This window comes from Carcharodon carcharias, chromosome 11 (genome assembly GCF_017639515.1).
Source record: "Carcharodon carcharias isolate sCarCar2 chromosome 11, sCarCar2.pri, whole genome shotgun sequence".
Lineage (NCBI taxonomy): Eukaryota > Metazoa > Chordata > Chondrichthyes > Lamniformes > Lamnidae > Carcharodon > Carcharodon carcharias.
The window spans coordinates 10,044,149-10,054,100 of record NC_054477.1 but is presented as its reverse complement, the minus strand read 5'-3'; positions in this window follow the sequence as shown (position 1 = coordinate 10,054,100).

Sequence of the window (9,952 nt, the reverse complement as noted above, 5' to 3'; positions counted from 1 at the left end):
CCAAAACAGCCTCCTCCCACCCCTTTTAATCTCACCCCATTAACAAATCCTTCTATTCTCTTCCTCTTTGTGTGTGTTATCTAGCTTCCCTTTCAATTCATCTATGTTATTTACCTCAGCTATTCCTTGCAGTAGTGAATTCAATCTTTGAACCACTCCCTGGATATAGAAGTTTCTCTTGAAATCCCCAATAGCTTTATTAAATGATTCAGTATATTTATGGCCCCTAGTTCTGGTCTCACCCAGTGGAAAAATCTTATCTACACCTACCCTATTAAAACCTTTCCTAATCTTAAAGACCTTTATAAGGTCACCTCTCTTTTCCATAGAAAAGAAACCAAGCCTGGTAATCTGCCTTGATAGTGCAGGGTACTGTATCTATCTCCAGTCCCTCCATATCCTTTTCATTATTTGGAGACTAGAATGACTGGATGAAGGTGGTGAAGAAATCTCTTGGCACTACTTAATAGCACCGTCACGGCCCTGCAGATACTGAAACAGCCCATTTCCGCATGCAGCAAGACCTGGACGACATTTGAGCTTGGGCTTATAAGTGACAAGTAACGTTCATACCACACAAGTGCCAGGCAACAACCATCTCCAACAAGGGAGATCCAACCATTTGCTCTTGACATTCAACGGCACTACCATTGCTGAATATCCCACTATCAACACCCCGGGGGTTACCACTGACCAGAAACTGAATTGGACCAATCACACAAATACTGTATCTAGAAGGGCTGGTCAGAGGATGGGAATTCTGTGGTGAGTAACTCACCTCTTGACTTTTCAAAGCTTGTCCACCATCTACAAGACAAGTCAGGAGTGTGATGGAATACTCCCCACTTGCCTGGGTGAATGCAGCTCCAATAAGACTCAATCTCGACATCACTCAGGACAAAGCAGCCTGGATCAGCACCCCATGTGCCACTTTTAACATTCAGTTCCTCCACCACTGATGCACAGTGGTAGCAGTGTGTGCCATCCACAAGATGCACTGTAGCAATTCACCAATGCTCCTTCACCAGCATCTTCTAAACCAGTGGCCTCTACCAATTACAAGGATTAGGGAACACCACATCCAAGCTCCCCTCTGAGCCACACACCCTGTTCCTTCACTGTCACTGGGTCAAAACCCTGGAACTCTCTCCCTAACAACTGTCGATGTACCTACACCACATGGACTGCAGCGGTTCAAGGCGGCAACTCACCGCCACCTTCTCAAGGGAAATTAGGGATGAGCAAGTAATGCTGACGTTGCCAGTGATGCTGAAATCCTATCAAATAGCCAAAGATGTTGAATTCTCAGTCATCTCTGTAACAGAATAGTGTGATTCTGTTGACTGATTCATATTTACTTCTTCCATATCCTAAACTGTTCAGCTAGCGAGGCAGAATGTACAAAAATCAGGGCATTATGACAAATCTATATAAAGCGCTAGTTTGGCCCCAGCTCAGATATTGCTTCCAATTCTGGGTGCCACATTCCAGGAAGGATGTGAAGCCTTCGGAGAGTACAGAATTTAGGCACCCTTTGAGCTAATCAGTGACAACCAAGAAATCCAGTCATTAAATCCTAGTTGAATAATGGCATCAGTTTTTCCCCCACATCACAGCTTCAAAGTTTCATAATTCTAGGGGCTTAAAACATGGTACTATATAGCAGGAAGCCATGTGAACCCTTTGCCTAGCCTTCAAAGCCTACATTCCACACCCCAGAAATGCACAGAAAATAAACTCACCTCCTGACACTCCAAAGCCTGTCCACCATCTACATGGCACAAGTCAGGAGTGTGATGCAATACTTCCCGCTTGCCTGGATGAGTGCAGCTCCAACAACACTCAAGGAGCTTGACATCATCCATGACAAAGCACCCCATCCACAAACATTCATTCCCTCCACCACCGACACATAGTGGCAGCTGTGTATACCACCCACAAGATGCACTGCAGGAATTCACCAAGCCTCCTCAGACAGCATCCTCCAAACCCACGAGCACTACCATCTAGCAGACATATGGGAACACCACCACCTGGAAGTTCCCCTCCAAGCCACCCACCAACCTGGCTTGGAAATAAATCACTGTTCCTTCACTGTCACTGGCTCAAAATCCTGGCATTCACTCCCTAACAGCACTGTTTGTGTACCTACAGCACAGAGACTGCAGTGGTTCAAGAAGGGAAGTTACCACCACCTTCAAGGGCAATTAGGGATGGGCAATAAATGCTAGCCTAGCTAGATACCCATACCCCATGAAAGAATTAGAAAAAAAAGTGATATATCATATGGCATCTTCCTGAAAGCAGGGGTGACTCAATCACAGAAACACCCACATCCCATGAATGAATTTTAAAAAATGTTAAGAAATATCTAGAGCCACTAAAACTCACTTCTCTTGCCACAAGTTAATTGTTTCTAAAGATCCCTGGATGGTTGGGACGGGAGTGTACATTCTTCAGTGCATTGTGTATTTATCCCATTGCATTGCAGGAACAGGAGTTTGCCCGTTTGGTCCTTCTCTGCCCTTTAATTGTTTGGTGGGTGATCTGTACCGTAACTCCATTTACCCAGCTCCTGCTAAAAAATCTAGCAACCTAGCATTCACAGGGAGAAAAAAAAATCCATATTCTCTTAATCTACATATTTCCTACATTAAACCAGTGATTACACTTCAAGAGGTGTTTAATTGGCAGTAAAAGACTTCAGGGTACCCGACAATGGTGAAAGGCACTATATTTATTAATTGGAGTCTTCCTTTATCCTTTGTGAGAATCAGTGACAACTAAAATTCAATGACAAAAACCCTGTTGAGCAATGCCTTTAGGCCTGCAATATAAAAACTCTGCTTTTCAGCATTAGTTGGCTCAGGGCCCAGATTGTCCACAGCATGAGAAAAAGAATTAGACTCCATGACATCCTGTGCCTCTAACCACACTGCTACATCCAGAAATTATTACAGCACAGACACAGGTCATTCGGCCCAACTGGGCCATGATATTTATGTACCGTGCAAGCCTCGTCCCATCTTCAACTCCCCCTATCAGCATATCCTTCTATTCCTTTCTCCCTCATGTGTTTATCTAGATCCCCATAAACGCATCCTCAACCAGTCTGCAGTAGAGTTTTCCACATTCTAACCACGGAGTAGTTTCCTCTGAATTTCCTATTGGATTTTTCAGTGACTATCTTATATTCAAGATCTCTGGATTACACACACCCACAAGGGGGAACCTCTGTGCACCTACTCCATCCGGAAAGGGCTTGGAAAACCCATGGGCCTGCAGAGCTCCTGGCTCCTCTGACCTCTATTTTTGCCACATCCATCAGTATTTAATCAATTAATAGTTACACACACACACACAAACTTCACTTTCACTAATCATACGTTGAAAAGAAAACTCATCAGAATTTTCAATGAGAATAGAAAGCCTCAATTTTAAAGGTTTCAAGGTTTGATGAACAGGGTTAAAAGGGCACAAATGGAGACATTATGAAAAATGCTTTTAGGCCAATTTATTATGATAATGGGATGCTGGCGTCATTGGCAAGTCCAATATTTGTTGCCCATCTCTAATTATCCTTGAAAAGGTGGTGGTGAGCACTGCCTTAAACCATTGCAGTCCACTCAGTGCTGCTACAAAAGAAGTTCCAGGATTTTGATCAAGTGACAGTGAAGGAATGGCAATACAGTTCCAAATCAGGATGGTGTGTGGCTTGGAGGGGGTTTAGCACATCGTGATGTTGCCATGTGTCTGGTGCCCTTGTCCTTCTTGGCGGTAGAGATCATTGGTTTGGAAGATGCTGTCGAAGGAGACTTGGAGTGTTGGTGGAGTGCATCTTGCTGTCACTGTGCATCGGAGAGTTCATTTCCGTGAATGGGGTTCCGGACAAGCGAGCTGCTTTGTCCTGGATGGTGTTAAGCTTCCTGAGTGCTGTTGGAGCTGCACTCAAGGCAAGTGGAGTGTATTCTATTACACTCCTGACTTGTTCCTTGTAGATGGTGGACAGATTTTGGGGAGTCAGGAGCTGAGTACTTGCTGCAGAAATCCCAGCCTCTGACCTGCGCTTGTAGCCACAATATTTATAAGGCTAGTCGAGTTCAGTTTCTGGTCAATGGTAACCCCCAAGGTGTTGATAATGAGGGATTCGGCAATGGTAATGCCATTGAATGTCAAAGCGAGATGGTTAAATTTTCTCCTGTTGGAGACGGTCAATGAATTTTACTTCCACTTATCAGCCCAAACCTGAATGTTGTCCAGGTCTTGCTGCATATGGACTTGGGCTGCTTCCATTTCTGAGGAGTCGTGAATGGTGAACATTGTGCAATCATTCGCAAACATCCCCACTTCTGACCTTATGATGGAAGGAAGGTCATTAATGAAGCAGCTGAAGATGACTGGGCCTAGGACACTACGCTGAGGAACTCCTGCAGTGAAGTCCCGGGACGAAAATGATTGACCTCCAACAACCACAACCATCTTCATTTGTATATAATTATGATATTTAAGAGGGAGCTGAACACTTGGGTAGATACAAATACAAAGGAAAAGGGATTGGTTAGCTCCAATGTTATGCACAATTCTGTGATAAATTTTAAATAAAGCGGAGTATTACATGGTTTTTATTTAATTTTTTCAAGGGATATGGGCATTGCTGGCTAGGCCAGCATTTATTGCCTATGCCTAATTGCCCTTTAGGTGGTGGTGGTGGGCTGCCTTCCTGAACCGCTGTGGTCCATGTGTGGTCCATGCGCACAAACAGGCACCTACTGATATTTATGCTACACTCAAGCCTCTTTCACCTACCTATCAACATAACCTACCCCGTACCCTGCTTCCCTTGAACTGTTTGAAACAATAGTTGGACTTTTGGTGAAGTTTCTCTACACCATACAATTATATTGCTTATATAAAATAAGAACAAAAAATGCTAGAAAAACCCATGTCAGGGACCATCTGTGGAGGGAATGAGTTAGTGTTTCAGGTCGATGACTTTTTAAAATCGCTTGTCTGACACACCTTTCTATATTAAAAGAAAATTCCCTTTCATTTTAAAAGTATATTTTCATCAGCTGCATGAGGAAAAAACATCCACAGAAACCCAACTCAAACTTGATCTCCATTTCGCAAAGGACTTTTACCACAAGTAGAAATCACTTGCTAAAATGAAAGCATTATGCTCAGTACTTTGATGACAAACTTACAGTTGTATTTATATGGTAGAGGAAAAAAAATACGGCAGGCAACAAAGCATCAAATAAAAAGTGTTGCAGAAAAAAAACCTTCAGCCAAAGGGGTATGAGGCCCAGATTATACACAACAGAATTAGACCAGACTGTTAATGAGATCACAAAACATTTTAAAATCGACAGAAAACAATAAAATTGGCACCATTTTCAGCAGTTTTGTTTTTAAAAACTTCATATACAAAGAATGCCTTCAACTATTTAATCAATACCGACAAGATTTCTCAATATAGCAAGGCAGAGTTAACCCTTTGAGCGCTGTAGCTAGTTTTATTTAAATATGCAGTTCTGGAGAAAAATATTTGATGCCTTCTTCAAAATAAACTGAAGGGCGCTTTTTAAGAGAACAAACAAAACAAAGAGAGATTAAACAGAGGTCTAACTGCATTCTCTAGGAACTTTTAAAATGTAAAAGCATGTTCTTGAAAAAGTTTACAAATGCAATAAACTGGTCATTTGTCAGATTGTTTTGTATGGGGTCTGGGCTGGCCGTTGTATCCGCTTGCACAAGATTTCGAAGCAGACCATTGTAAATGAGAAGCTCGAAGATCACATGATAGAGGGACCTGATATGAATGTAAGTTTTTAAAAGATATGTCATTTTTTCCAAAGGAGTTTGTATTTACAGGCAAATTTTAGATTTTAATGAAAGGTAATTTCACTTGCATCTCTTGGTTCTGTGCACCTTGTGTTTATGAAATGGATAAGAACACAAGCACAGGAATGAACTGATGAGAGTGGGACAGTCTCCTCAAAACTCAGTTAGGACTGCAGCCTGCACAATGTGCACTGTCTCCTTAGTGGCACCCATCTCAAGAACCCGGGGGCAGAACTGTTTGTATATTCCCCCCCAGCAATTGGCTGTGTTAAGTTTCCAACAGTGTCCGGGAGCACAATGACTGAATGCCAAGAATGGCTGCAGAAGGCGATGGAGGAGCAACAGAAAACCCGGCTTTCCTTTTCATCGCCCTTCAGGCGTTTTACGTTCCACTGGTGTGCGCTGGGTGACCCAGCCTTCGGAATGTGGGGTTTCTCCACAGCCATCAGAGCCAACTTACCAGATCTGCCGTGTCTGGCTGCTGCCGTGGCCTACTTACAAACTGGTGTCACTAACAGCTGAATCAGAACTGCACCGCAGCAATAACAAGTAACTTCAAGGAAAGCAGGATTTGGAACTCACTGAGCTCTGCTCAAAATGTTCTGTTTTCATTGCCCAACCCTTGGAGGCTGTGCCTTCAGCTGTCTAGACCACCCAGGCTCTAGAATTTTTTTTACTTTAAGACAGTCCTTAAAATCTCTCTTTTCACCACCTGTCTAAATTTTATTTGAGAATACACCTGTGAGCCACCTTAGGGTGTTATATGTTAAAAAGCATTAAATAAATTCAACTTGTTGCCACTTTCCTGCCTTAACACTCAATACAAGAATCATGATGTTTTTATCACATCCCAGACTCAAAAGTTCCAGCATCTGGCGTTGAAGAGATAATTAAATTCCCTGAAATTAACTATTCCCTCCCGTGTCATAAATCAGTTTTATTATTCACTCGTGGGATGTGGGCCAGCATTTATTGCCCACCCCTAATTGTTCTTGGAAAGGCAGTGGTGAGCTACCTTCTTGAATACAATTGAGCGGCTTGCTGGGTTATTTCAGAAGGCAGAGAGAGTCTGGAGTCACATATAGGCCAGACCAGTCATAGGCAACAGATCACCTCAGGATATTAATGAACCAAACTAAGTTTTTAACCAACAATCCAGTAGCTGTTGCATGGTCACCATCACTATTAAATTCAGATTTTATTGAATTAATTGAATTTAAATTCCCCAAGCTGCCATGGCAAGACTTGTACTCATCTCTGAGGCGTTAGTCTGGACCTCTGGATAACAAAATCACTATGCCACTGTACCCTATAACTGTTTTTAAAGGGTTAGCGAATAGTTTGGGGAATTGGAGGTGAAGGGGGAAAGTGTTTTGTGTTGCGCAGCACTGTTGCAGTCCAGTGTTGCCACCTCAGCCAGGCCATTGAAGAAATAGCACATATTCAAGAAGAGTGGGGAATAAAATTCAGAGCAGGAACGAGGATTGACCTTTTTTTAAAAAAAATCTCATCCACCACCACCACCACCACCTTAAAGTAGCTTCAACAGGCACTTGTATTTGTTGCAGGTCACTTAAGCTGTCCTTCCCGGCTGCGAGCAGCAAGTCCTTGGACGAGAAGCACTGAACCAGGGAGGATAAACAGCAACTAATAAACTTGACTGTGGTTTCCTCACACTGTAGAGGACAACAGATATCTAAGCAAGCAGAAATGGAAAACCTTCCTTCTTTACTAAAACTAATGGCAACCAAAGTGTCTTCTCACCTACACCAGAAAGGTAGATTGCTCACTCAAAAGCCAATTAATGAAAAGAATGCACATCTCAAAATAGTTACTGTTAGCTAAGGCTGCTGCTCCATTTTGTATCTTATCAATTAAAAAATACTTAGCTGGCAGGTGCTTATTCTACAAGACAAAGCACTGTCCAACGAAAGGCATATTTCAATATTAAATTCTAATTCTAATTGAAATAGCAGCATTGTGAACAAAGCTTCTCTTGCACAAACCAACACAAATGGAAACAGCTTCTGTACATCCTCCTCAAAATGATGCTGTTATTCCTTTAGATTACTGCAGTCTTTAAGGCTGGAATTGGGGTCGGGATATTTTTTTTTAAAAAACAGCCGAGGCAAAAAGAGCGTGGGAGTGGGACCAATTCAGTGAGCCAACATTGGGTGATGCAAGGAGGCCATTCAGTCCATGCTGTATTACTCATATTCATGCCCCAGCACCACACTTTATGCTGCTGTACCCAGTACCAGCAGCTATTCTGACTATAATTGCTCAAACTCTAGGGAGACAACCCTGTTTGTCCGAGGAGGTGGATTCCAAACCAGGCCAGGATAATTAATTAACAGTAACTCTCAATTTTCTTTCTGTTGCCTGATGGTTGGGAAGGCCCCTGGAGACACTAGCCAGTGGTCAGGGTCATAGCCATAGTGCCCTTACTAACATGATGCAAGTTATGGACAGCAGTTTTTAGACCTTACTACGGTGCCAGCCCACGTTATTAGCAATTCTTTCTTGCCTATTCTAAGTTAAACATCTCAATATTCAATTTCTAGTTTCTTCTGACTATAATGAGCCTTTTAAAACCAGAAGCTCACAGACCTTCAAGAGATTTAGCATAAAAACACGAGCGTACAGGGAAACTTGCTCATAACCACCTTTGGCACAAAGCCACAAACGACCCTACAGATTTCTGCAATCGTGAAGCACAGGAGGATTTGCTCCTGAAACATCACTATTTTGCCTACAGAAGCCCCAGCGGCAGCAGAAATACTGGTTTTGTGAGAGGACTTAAGCAAAGTACTTTTCTTAATAAAAACATATCTATAGGCAGATTATATCACTACTCCCCACCTCTAATAAGTAATTCCACCCCACCCCCTCACTGTAACTTGGAGGTATTAATGCCTTGGTACAGCAGCAATGTACGTACCTGCCATTCAAAACAGGGCAGGCCCTCTGTTGGTTTACTCATTAGGTGATGCTTATTGCTTATTTGAAGTTCTTATTTAATAAACCTCTTGTGTTTAAGAATAAACAAGGGAAGAGCTGTTTACTTCAACTGGTACATCTGTCATTGAAGGAACTCAGTAGCAGTGAGAGTCACCAAGGAAAATCGTCTGATTTGCTGGGTTAGCAGAAAACTGTGTGCCCTACTTAAACAACCCTGAGCCTGATTTTGACAGTCCCCTAACCACACCCTCTCTCTCTCTACATTGACAGAAGCACAATACTGCTGATGTGTCATGGAGAATCACAAATGCACCCAACCAGCAGGCTGAAGCAAAATGGCAGAACACCAGAGGCAACTTTAGACAATAGGGGCACTAGGTGAAGATGGCCTCTAAGGACATTGCCCTGTATCCAATGCCACTGGCAAGTGAAGCTACAAAATGTCCCATATGCCATTAAGAGCCAAAATCCAAAGGTTATAAAGAGACCTTTCTGTACTGTATAAGATTTATGTTGGAATCAGTGCAATGAAACATGCTTTTCCCAAGCGTGTCTCTCTTTGGCATTTCAATCACTCATTCTTAACTCTGTGCGCACTTTCCCAGGAATATACAACTTCCATTTGCCATCTTTTCAAAATTAAATGTCTCAAGACCTTTAGTCCAGCTTAGACACTAGTTACCTTATGTAAAGACACTGCCCATATGGAGGTGAGCTATATAGATCAGAAAGTTTAACAACTAGTTGGAGTTAAGCCAGCTAATTTTAGCCAGGGCAGTAATTGGGGCAACATAATTAATCTTGCAGCCTTGGTTGAGGGTACACTGAAGTGGATCATAAAAGATGAAATATATAGGGGCTCTCACTCTTCTGCTGGTAAGTGCACACATGCAAACAAGGACAATGGCGGGCCAGACGTCAGTCCAAATAGATTACTGACACAAGCTGAGGCCTGAGAGTGGCTAATTAATGAAGCATGGGAACATGTGCCTGTGAAGAATATCCATTCCTTGACAGTGCATCCAACAAGTGGCCAATCATCATAGCGAGCCTCACAATGCATCAAATTTATTCAAACTGGGGCCTCACTCAAGCCTGATTTGCGAAGCGCTTTGGGGCATCCTCCTACTCTGAAGGTGCTATATAA